The 8,862-nt window shown below is 45.7% G+C and overlaps 1 non-coding gene across 1 annotated transcript; it reads left to right on the top strand.

Moving 5' to 3' along the window:
• Positions 1–5,166: 5,166 nt before the first annotated feature.
• On the top strand, positions 5,167–5,238 carry TRNAQ-CUG. Its single transcript has one exon. It is a non-coding gene; the product is annotated as a tRNA-Gln (tRNA).
• The last annotated feature ends 3,624 nt before the right edge of the window (positions 5,239–8,862 follow it).

Below are 8,862 nucleotides of genomic sequence, written 5' to 3'. Positions count from 1 at the left end.
ATACAATCATGTCATCTGCAAACAGGGACAATTTGACTTCCTCTTTTCCTAATTGAATACCTTTTATTTCCTTCTCCTGCCTGATTGCTCTGGCCAGAACTTCCAGCACTATGTTGAATAGGAGCAGTGAGAGAGGGCATCCCTGTCTTGTGCCAGTTTTCAGAGGGAATGCTTCCAGTTTTTGCCCATTTAGTATGATATTGGCTGTGGGTTTGTTGTAGATAGCTCTTATTATTTTGAGATACGTCCCATCAATACCTAATTTATTGAGAGTTTTTAGCATGAAGGGTTGTTGAATTTTGTCAAAGGCCTTTTCTGCATCTATTGAGATAATCATGTGGTTTTTGTCTTTGGTTCTGTTTATATGCTGGATTACATTTATTGATTTGCGTATGTTGAACCAGCCTTGCATCCCAGGGATGAAGCCCACTTGATCATGGTGGATAAGCTTTTTGATGTGTTGCTGGATTCGGTTTGCCAGTATTTTATTGAGGATTTTTGCATCAATGTTCATCAAGGATATTGGTCTGAAATTCTCTTTTTTGGTTATGTCTCTGCCAGGTTTTGGTATCAGGACGATGCTGGCTTCATAAAATGTGTTAGGGAGGATTCCCTCTTTTTCTATCAATTGGAATAGTTTCAGAAGGAATGGTACCAGTTCCTCCTTGTACCTCTGGTAGAATTCAGCTGTGAATCCATCAGGTCCTGGACTCTTTTTGGTTGGTAAGCTATTGATTATTGCCACAATTTCAGAACCTGTTATTGGTCTATTCAGAGATTCAACTTCTTCCTGGTTTAGTCTTGGGAGGGTGTATTTGTCGAGGAATTTATCTATTTCTTCTAGATTTTCTAGTTTATTTGCATAGAGGTGTTTGTAGTATTCTCTGATGGTAGATTGTATTTCTGTGGGATCGGTGGTGATATCCCCTTTTTCGTTTTTTATTGCATCTATTTGATTCTTCTCTCTTTTCTTCTTTATTAGTCTTGCTAGCGGTCCATCAATTTTGTTGATCTTTTCAAAAAACCAGCTCCTGGATTCATTAATTTTTTGAAGGGTTTTTTGTGTCTCTATTTCCTTCAGTTCTGCTCTGATTTTAGTTATTTCTAGCCTTCTGCTAGCTTTTGAATGTGTTTGCTCTTGCTTTTCTAGTTCTTTTCATTGTGATGTTAGGGAGTCAATTTTGGATCTTTCCTGCTTTCTCTTGTGGGCATTTAGTGCTATAAATTTCCCTCTACACACTGCTTTGAATGTGTCCCAGAGATTCTGGTATGTTGTGTCTTTGTTCTCGTTGGTTTCAAAGAACATCTTTATTTCTGCCTTCATTTCATTATGTACCCAATAGTCATTCAGGAGCAGGTTGTTCAGTTTCCATGTAGTAGAGCGGTTTTGAGTGAGTTTCTTAATCCTGAGTTCTAGTTTGATTGCACTGTGGTCTGAGAGACAGTTTGTTATAATTTCTGTTCTTTTACATTTGCTGAGGAGAGCTTTACTTCCAACTATGTGGTCAATTTTGGAATAGGTGTGGTGTGATGCTGAAAAAAATGTATATTCTGTTGACTTGGGGTGGAGAGTTCTGTAGATGTCTATTAGGTCCACTTTATGTAGAGCTGAGTTCAATTCCTGGATATCCTTGTTAACTTTCTGTCTCGTTGATCTGTCTAATGCTGACAGTGGGGTGTTAAAATCTCCCATTATTATTGTGTGGGAGTTTAAGTCCCTTTGTAGGTCACTCAGGACTTGCTTTATGAATCTGGGTGCTCCTGTGTTGGGTGCATATATATTTAGGATAGTTAGCTCTTCTTGTTGAATTGATCCCTTTACCATTATGTAATGGCCTTCTTTGTCTCTTTTGATCTTTGTTGGTTTAAAGTCTATTTTATCAGAGACTAGGATTGCAACCCCTGCCTTTTTTTGTTTTCCAGTTGCTTGATAGATCTTCCTCCATCCCTTTATTTTGAGTCTATGTGTGTCTCTGCACGTGAGATGGGTTTCCTGAATACAGCACACTGATGGGTCCTGACTCCTTATCCAGTTTGCCAGTCTGTCTTTTGATTGGAGCATTTAGCCCATTTACATTTAACGTTAATATTGTTATGTGTGAATCTGATCCTGTCATTATGATGTTAGTTGGTTATTTTGCTCGTTAGTTGCCATAGTTTCTTCCTAGTCTCGATGGTCTTTACAATTTGGCATGTTTTTGCAGTGGCTGGTACCGGTTGTTCCTTTCCATGTTTAGTGCTTCCTTCAGGAGCTCTTTTAGGGCAGGCCTGGTGGTGACAAAATCACTCAGCGTTTGCTTGTCTGTAAAGTGTTTTATTTCTCCTTCACTTATGAAGCTTAGTTTGGCGGGATAGGAGATTCTGGGTTGAAAATTCTTTTCTTTAAGAATGTTGAATATCGGCCCCCACTCTCTTCTGGCTTGTAGAGTTTCTGCTGAGAGATCAGCTGTTAGTCTGATGGGCTTCCCTTTGTGGGTAACCCGACCTTTCTCTCTGGCTGCCCTTAACATTTTTTCTTTCATTTCAACTGTGGTGAATCTGACAATAATGTGTCTTGGAGTTGCCCTTCTCGAGGAGTATCTTTGTGGCGTTCTCTGTATTTCCTGAATCTGAATGCTGGCCTGCCTTGCTAGATTGGGGAAGTTCTCCTGGATAATATCTTGCAGAGTGTTTTCCAACTTGGTTCCATTCTCCCCATCATTTTCAGGTACACCAATAAGATGTAGGTTTGGTCTTTTCACATAGTCCCAAATTTCTTGGAGGCTTTGTTCATTTCTTTTTATCCTTTTTTCTCTAAACTTCCCTTCTCTCTTCGTTTCATTCATTTCATCTTCCATCAGCGATACCCTTTCTTCCAGTTGATTGCATCTGCTACTGAGGCTTCTGCAATCTTCGCGTAGTTCTCGATACTTGGCTTTCAGCTCCATCAGCTCCTTGAAGCCCTTCTCTCCATTGGTTATTCTAGTTATCCATTCTTCTAATTTTTTTTCAAAGTTTTTAACTTCTTTGCTGTTGTTTTGAATTTCCTCTTATAGCTCAGAGTAGTTTGATCGTCTGAAGCCTTCTTCTCTCAACTCATCAAAGTCATCCTCCATCCAGCTTTGTTCCGTTGCTGGTGAGGAACTGCGTTCCTTTGGAGGAGGAGAGGTGCTCTGTTTTTTAGAGTTTCCAGTTTTTTTGGTCTGTTTTTTCCCCATCTTTGTGGTTTTATCTACTTTTTGTCTTTGATGATGGTGATGTACAGATGGGTTTTTGGTGTGGATGTCCTTTCTGTTTGTTAGTTTTCCTTCTGCCAGACAGGACCCTCAGCTGCAGGTCTGTTGGAGTTTACTAGAGGTGCACTCCAGACCCTGTTTGGCTGGGTGTCAGCAGCGGTGGCTGCAGAACAGCGGATTTTCGTGAGACCACAAATTCAGCTGTCTGATAGTTCCTCTGAAAGTTTTGTCTCAGAGAAGTACCGGGTTGAATGAGGTGTCAGTCTGTCCCTACTGGGGGGGTGCCTCCCAGTTAGGCTGCTCAGGGGTGAGGGACCCACTTTAGGAGGCAGTCTGACCGTTCTCAGATCTCCAGCTGCGTGCTGGGAGAACCACTACTCTCTTCAAAGCTGTCAGTCAGACAGGGACATTTAAGTCTGTGGAAGTTCTTGCAGAGTTTTTGTTTGTCTGTGCCCTGCCCCCAGAGGTGGAGCCTAGAGAGGCAGGCAGGCCTCCTTGAGCTGTGGTGGGCTCCACCCAGTTCGAGCTTCCCGGCTGCTTTGTTTACCTAAGCAAGCCTGGGCAATGGCGGGCGCCTCTCCCCCAGCCTCGCTGCCGCCTCGCAGCTTGATCTCAGACTGCTGTGCTAGCAATCAGCGAGACTCCGTGGGCATAGGACCCTCTGAGCCAGGTGCGGGACACAATCTCCTAGTGTGCCGTTTTCCAGGCCCGTTGGAAAAGCGCAGTATTAGGATGGGACTGACCTGATATTCCAGGTGCCGTCTGCTTCCCCTTTCTTTGACTAGGAAAGGGAACTCCCTGACCCCTTGCGCTTCCCGAGTGAGGCAATGCCTCGCCCTGCTTCGGCTCACGCACAGTGCGCTTCACCGACTGTCCTGCACCCACTGTTAGGCACTCCCTAGTGAGATGAAACCGGTACCTCAAGCGGAAATGCAGAAATCACCCGTCTTCTGTGTCGCTGGGGCTGGGAGCTGGAGACCGGAGCTGTTCCTATTCGGCCATCTTGGCTCCACCCCCGCCATCTTCTGTTATATACTACAGGGAGGAAGGGGGCAAGGTGCCCAGGAAGTCCCATGTCCTGTTTTGACAATCATCTGGCCTCCTTGGGCAAACAGAAAAGAGGGAAAGCATAAAGAAAATAACAGAAATTTTGCAGAAATTTCATCTCTGGTCTGGGCGCAGTGGCTCACACCTGTAATCCCAGCACTTTGGGAGGACAAGGCAGGCAAATCACTTGAGGTCAAGAGTTCAAGACCAGCCTGGCCAACATGGCAAAACCTCATCTCTACTAAATATACAAAATTTAACCAGGCATGGTGGCCCACACTTGTAATCCCAGCTACTGGGGATTACAATCACTTGAACCCAACAGACAGAGGTTGCAATGAGGGGAGATCACCCACTGCCACTGCACTGCACTCCAGCCTGAGCAACAGAAGGAGACTCTGTCTCAATGGAAAGAAAGAAAGAAAGAAGAAAGAAAGAAAGAAAGAGAAAGAGAGAAAGAGAGAAAGAAGAAAGAGAGAAAGAAAGAAAGAAGAGAGAAAGAGAGAAAGAGAGAAAGAAGAAAGAAAGAAAGAAAGAAAGAGAAAGAAAGAGAAAGAAAGAAAAAGAAAGAAAGAAAGAAAAGAAAAGGAAGAAAGAGGAAGAAACGAAGAAAGGAAGAAAGAAATTTCACCTCGGCACAGGAAACTCTATGACAGAGGCTTCAGGGGCTCTTCTCGTGCCCTAAACTCACAGTGGATTTTTGCCTCAGTTTCCGAGGTGCAAATGAAATGATAGAAGTCGATCAAAGGAGAGGGGAGAGAGAAAGCAAGAAGGATGGCTCCTTCCTGCAGGTCCACCTTCCTGGAGTGTTGCTTGTGGGATAATAGAAATGCCTTGACATGGGTGGGTGGGAACTATTGCTACTTATTAGGAATTCAGACACCTCTGGTACTTCGCAGTGTGAGGTTCTATGGTGTAATGGTGAGCACTCTGGACTCTGAATCCAGCGATCCGAGTTCGAGTCTCGGTGGAACCTTTCTGTTTAATTAGGATGGCAATGCCGTGTTTTACTCCCTAAATGGAATGGGGATTCTGCTGACGTTCAGAAGCTCTGCGCTGCGGGCCTCCGTGTCCCTTGTGCTCCCGCTGTCTGAGCTTCGCGATGCACCCCGCGCTCCTCATCCCCTCTTCGGTGCTCGGGGTCCCAGAAACCGGGTTCTCACAGTGGCCCGGACCACAGGGAAATCGCCGAATCATCCATTCAGGGTCACCGATCCTGGAGGGTTCCGTTTCAGGGCCAGCCTCCTGGCACCCAGCAACCGGAGGCCCGGACTCCCACCGCCAGGGACCCAGCTACCCAGCAAGTCCTCACCCCCTCTCGGGGCGACCCTGGGCCTCGGGGTGAGAGGTCTCCTCCACTAAAAAGGCTGCCGCCCCTCGGTCCTAGACCCCGAGATTCCTTTCACCCGGGAAATCTCGTAATGGCACCCATTGTCATTTTGGTAAGTAAACGGTGGCGTGAGAAATTCTGATGGGGTTAGCTCAGTCATTGGAGATTGTGTCTCAGTTTAGGATCGATGGTTGGAGACCTAACTTGGGAGTAGCACTGCTTTATTCGCATGGCCCATCCAATTCCGAATGTTAATTTATTCTGTTCTTCATATTCAGATTTTTATGCCGAATTGCTAGCTCCTACGTCTCTATTGCGGGCCCTAAAAGTCGCTGTTTCACTAAGCTTTGGAACCTGACTCCGGGAAATTTCATTCTTTCCTCCCAAGATCTCAGCCGGAAAGAGAGATCTGCGCAGGCTGGGAGCGCCGGCTGAAGCGCGGGCTGGGAGCGCGGGTTCTGATCCTCGGCCGCCCCGGCCGAGCTCCCGCAGGACCACGGGGAAGAGGAGCCTGAGCAACTCTGAGGAGCGAGTCTCTGACGGTGGGGCTCCCCCTCGTCCCGTCAGGACCCTGCCCCAAGGAGAAGACGCCTTAGGACGCTACCAGAGTTAAAAATGTTTTCTCCTGCGCTTCAGAGCACTCGGGATGAGGTTCCTGATGGGTCTCGGGAGCGAACTAAGATGTCACTCCAGGCGCTCAGGACCATCGCTCTGATTTTCATATTTTGGGGCTGAGAGCGGTTAGGAAGGACTGAAAAACACCGCAGTCTTTGAGGGGCTCAGTTTGGAGGACGAGCTGGGGGAGGGGAGGTGAGAGGACGACTTCTTGGCTCCTTGGAGTGGACTGGCAGGTAAGGAAACACAAACTCCGTTTCCCCTTGCAGGCTGAACTGCAGGGCCTGGGATGGAAAATTGGACAGTCAAAGAGTAACAATATTTATGTAGAGGTTGGCTGCATGCATTAAAAATTGTTATCCCTACAGATAAGTGTAGGAAGGGACCAGGGCACTGCTGTTCACCACCAGCTTTGCAGCATATGTAACTTTGATAACAGAGTATAGTGCATAAAAAATTCATTCCTGGTTACAAATAGTTGATCACAACCAGTTACAGGTTTCTTTGTTCCTTCTCCACTTCCACTGCTTCACTTGACTACCCTTACAGGAAAAAAAAATCATTTGTAAATATGATATTGTTTCAGTTGATCCTCAGCCCACCGGTTCCCCACCCCCTGAAAGTAGCTGGAACAACAGGTGTGCACCACGTGCTGGGCTAATTTTTGTATTTTTAGTAGAGACAGGGTTTCGCCATTTTGGCCAGGCAGCTCTCGAACTTCAGAACTCAGGTGATCCGCCTGCCTGGGCCTCCCTGAACCTCCCTGCTGGGATTACAGGCATGAGCCACCCGACTTGGCCATCATTTGTATTTTGAATTTAAATATTTTGTAGTCATCACTCTTCAAAGATTCTGGGTTTTGTTGCATGTGCATGATGGGATTCAGGACATGCTACTTCAAAATATAATATCTTGGGGTATTGAATATTTTACGCTAGAGGAATTTGAGTAAACAACAGAAGCAGGAAGGTCACTGTCACCCTCCCCCTGCCCTTCTTCCCTGAAGTCGATTGTAAGACTCATGTGAGAGGTGCCCTCTCTGTACCCAGAGGAAAGGTGCATCCTGGAGTGTGAAAACACAGGGACACAGAGAAGAGCCTGAACACAGAGGCCTGGCTACATTTTCCCCAGTTTGTTACTGTTAGATCATACTTTTATTGTCTTATCCTACTTCTCCAAGACTACCCATTCTTCAACAAAACTAATGTTAAAAAACAAACAAACAAAAAACTGAGGTTTAGCTGTTTCCATGGGCCTTCATTTTCTTTGGAAGGCGCTGCTGTCACGTAAAACTTACATTAAATAAATACATATGCTCTTCTCTTATTAGTCTGTGTTTTGCTGTAAGGGTCTCAGCAGTGAACCTAAGCTGGGTGAGGAAAAGTCATATTTCCTCCCTTACATGTACAAATGTCTTCCACTGTAAAACTATAAAAATTTTATTGGGGCAGATTTGATACAAGAAATTGAATCATTATTCCCCTTTGGATGAGCTGTACAGATGGGCTAATAAACTCCCAGTTCCCCCCAGACAGAAATACTTCTCTAGCTCATTCCCCGAAGCTCCTTGAGGGTCAAACCTGCTGGAGATTGAGGGGCCTTCCTGGGATCTCCCAGCCCAGGAGGTTACTGCTGCTGAGAGGATTGCTGCAGTCTCCCTGGGAGGGTGCATGGCCACTGGAAAGTATCACTGCTGTAACTTCCATACAACCGGTTTTCATCACATCTGCTCTTTGTGCAGTGTTGCAGGCAAAATACAAGAGCTAACAGGCACATGAGTAACATATGCACATCATCAACTGTGCCTGAATCACAAAGTGCCACATGTCACACAAAGTTGATGAGGGTGCATATGTTTACTCGTTTAGTCTTTACCTCAGGCAGAGGTCACACCATCGCCTTCATCTTCCATATGAGAAAACTGAGATGCACAAAGACGTTAAGTGACCTGCCCAGGGTCACTCAGCCAGCAAAGGAAGATTTGAAAGCGGGAATTTGAAGTGAAGGCAGCCTGTCTCCAGAAGACATTCTCAGAACCACTGCATTTCTACTGCTCCTAACAAAACGAGCCTTGCAAAAATTATGACAGTGAAAAAAACCTGACATAGGAAAACTATGACTGGGAAAGAAATCTGACCTAACTGACTGCATCTTGCTTCTAACCTCTGAGCTGCCCTTGTCCATGCCTGGGCATAGGCCAGGCTAACTATGAGAGGAGTTTAGTTCCAAGTCTAAGTCTGAAACAGAGATGATTGCCCATTCCTGAGACAAACCCCTTCCATTCTTGGGGATCAGACCTCCTTAGCAAAGCTAACAAATCAGGTACGAGATTGGAAATTATGGCTCAGGAGCCATGCAGCCAGAAGCCACATGATTCCTAAGCTCCCCAACTGTGTCTTTATATAACAGTATTAGTGTCAAACCTAAGATTTGACAAGGTGTTCAAGGTATTTTTCAGACCCTACCTTATGATGGACTAGCTGGCACACCCAGACCAGTAAACTGGCTCATCCGGTCCTGTGGCCCTCACCCAGGGACTGGCTCAGTGCAGTAAACAAGCTCTGACACTGTGATTTCATCCCCAACCCAACCAATCAGCTTTGCCCATTTCCTAGCCCCCTGCCTGCCAAACTATTCAAAAAAAAAAAAAAAAAA

Source organism: Nomascus leucogenys, chromosome 12 (assembly GCF_006542625.1).
Source record: "Nomascus leucogenys isolate Asia chromosome 12, Asia_NLE_v1, whole genome shotgun sequence".
Lineage (NCBI taxonomy): Eukaryota > Metazoa > Chordata > Mammalia > Primates > Hylobatidae > Nomascus > Nomascus leucogenys.
Note: the sequence above shows the minus strand (reverse complement) of the source record. Positions and strands in the feature narration are given on the sequence as shown.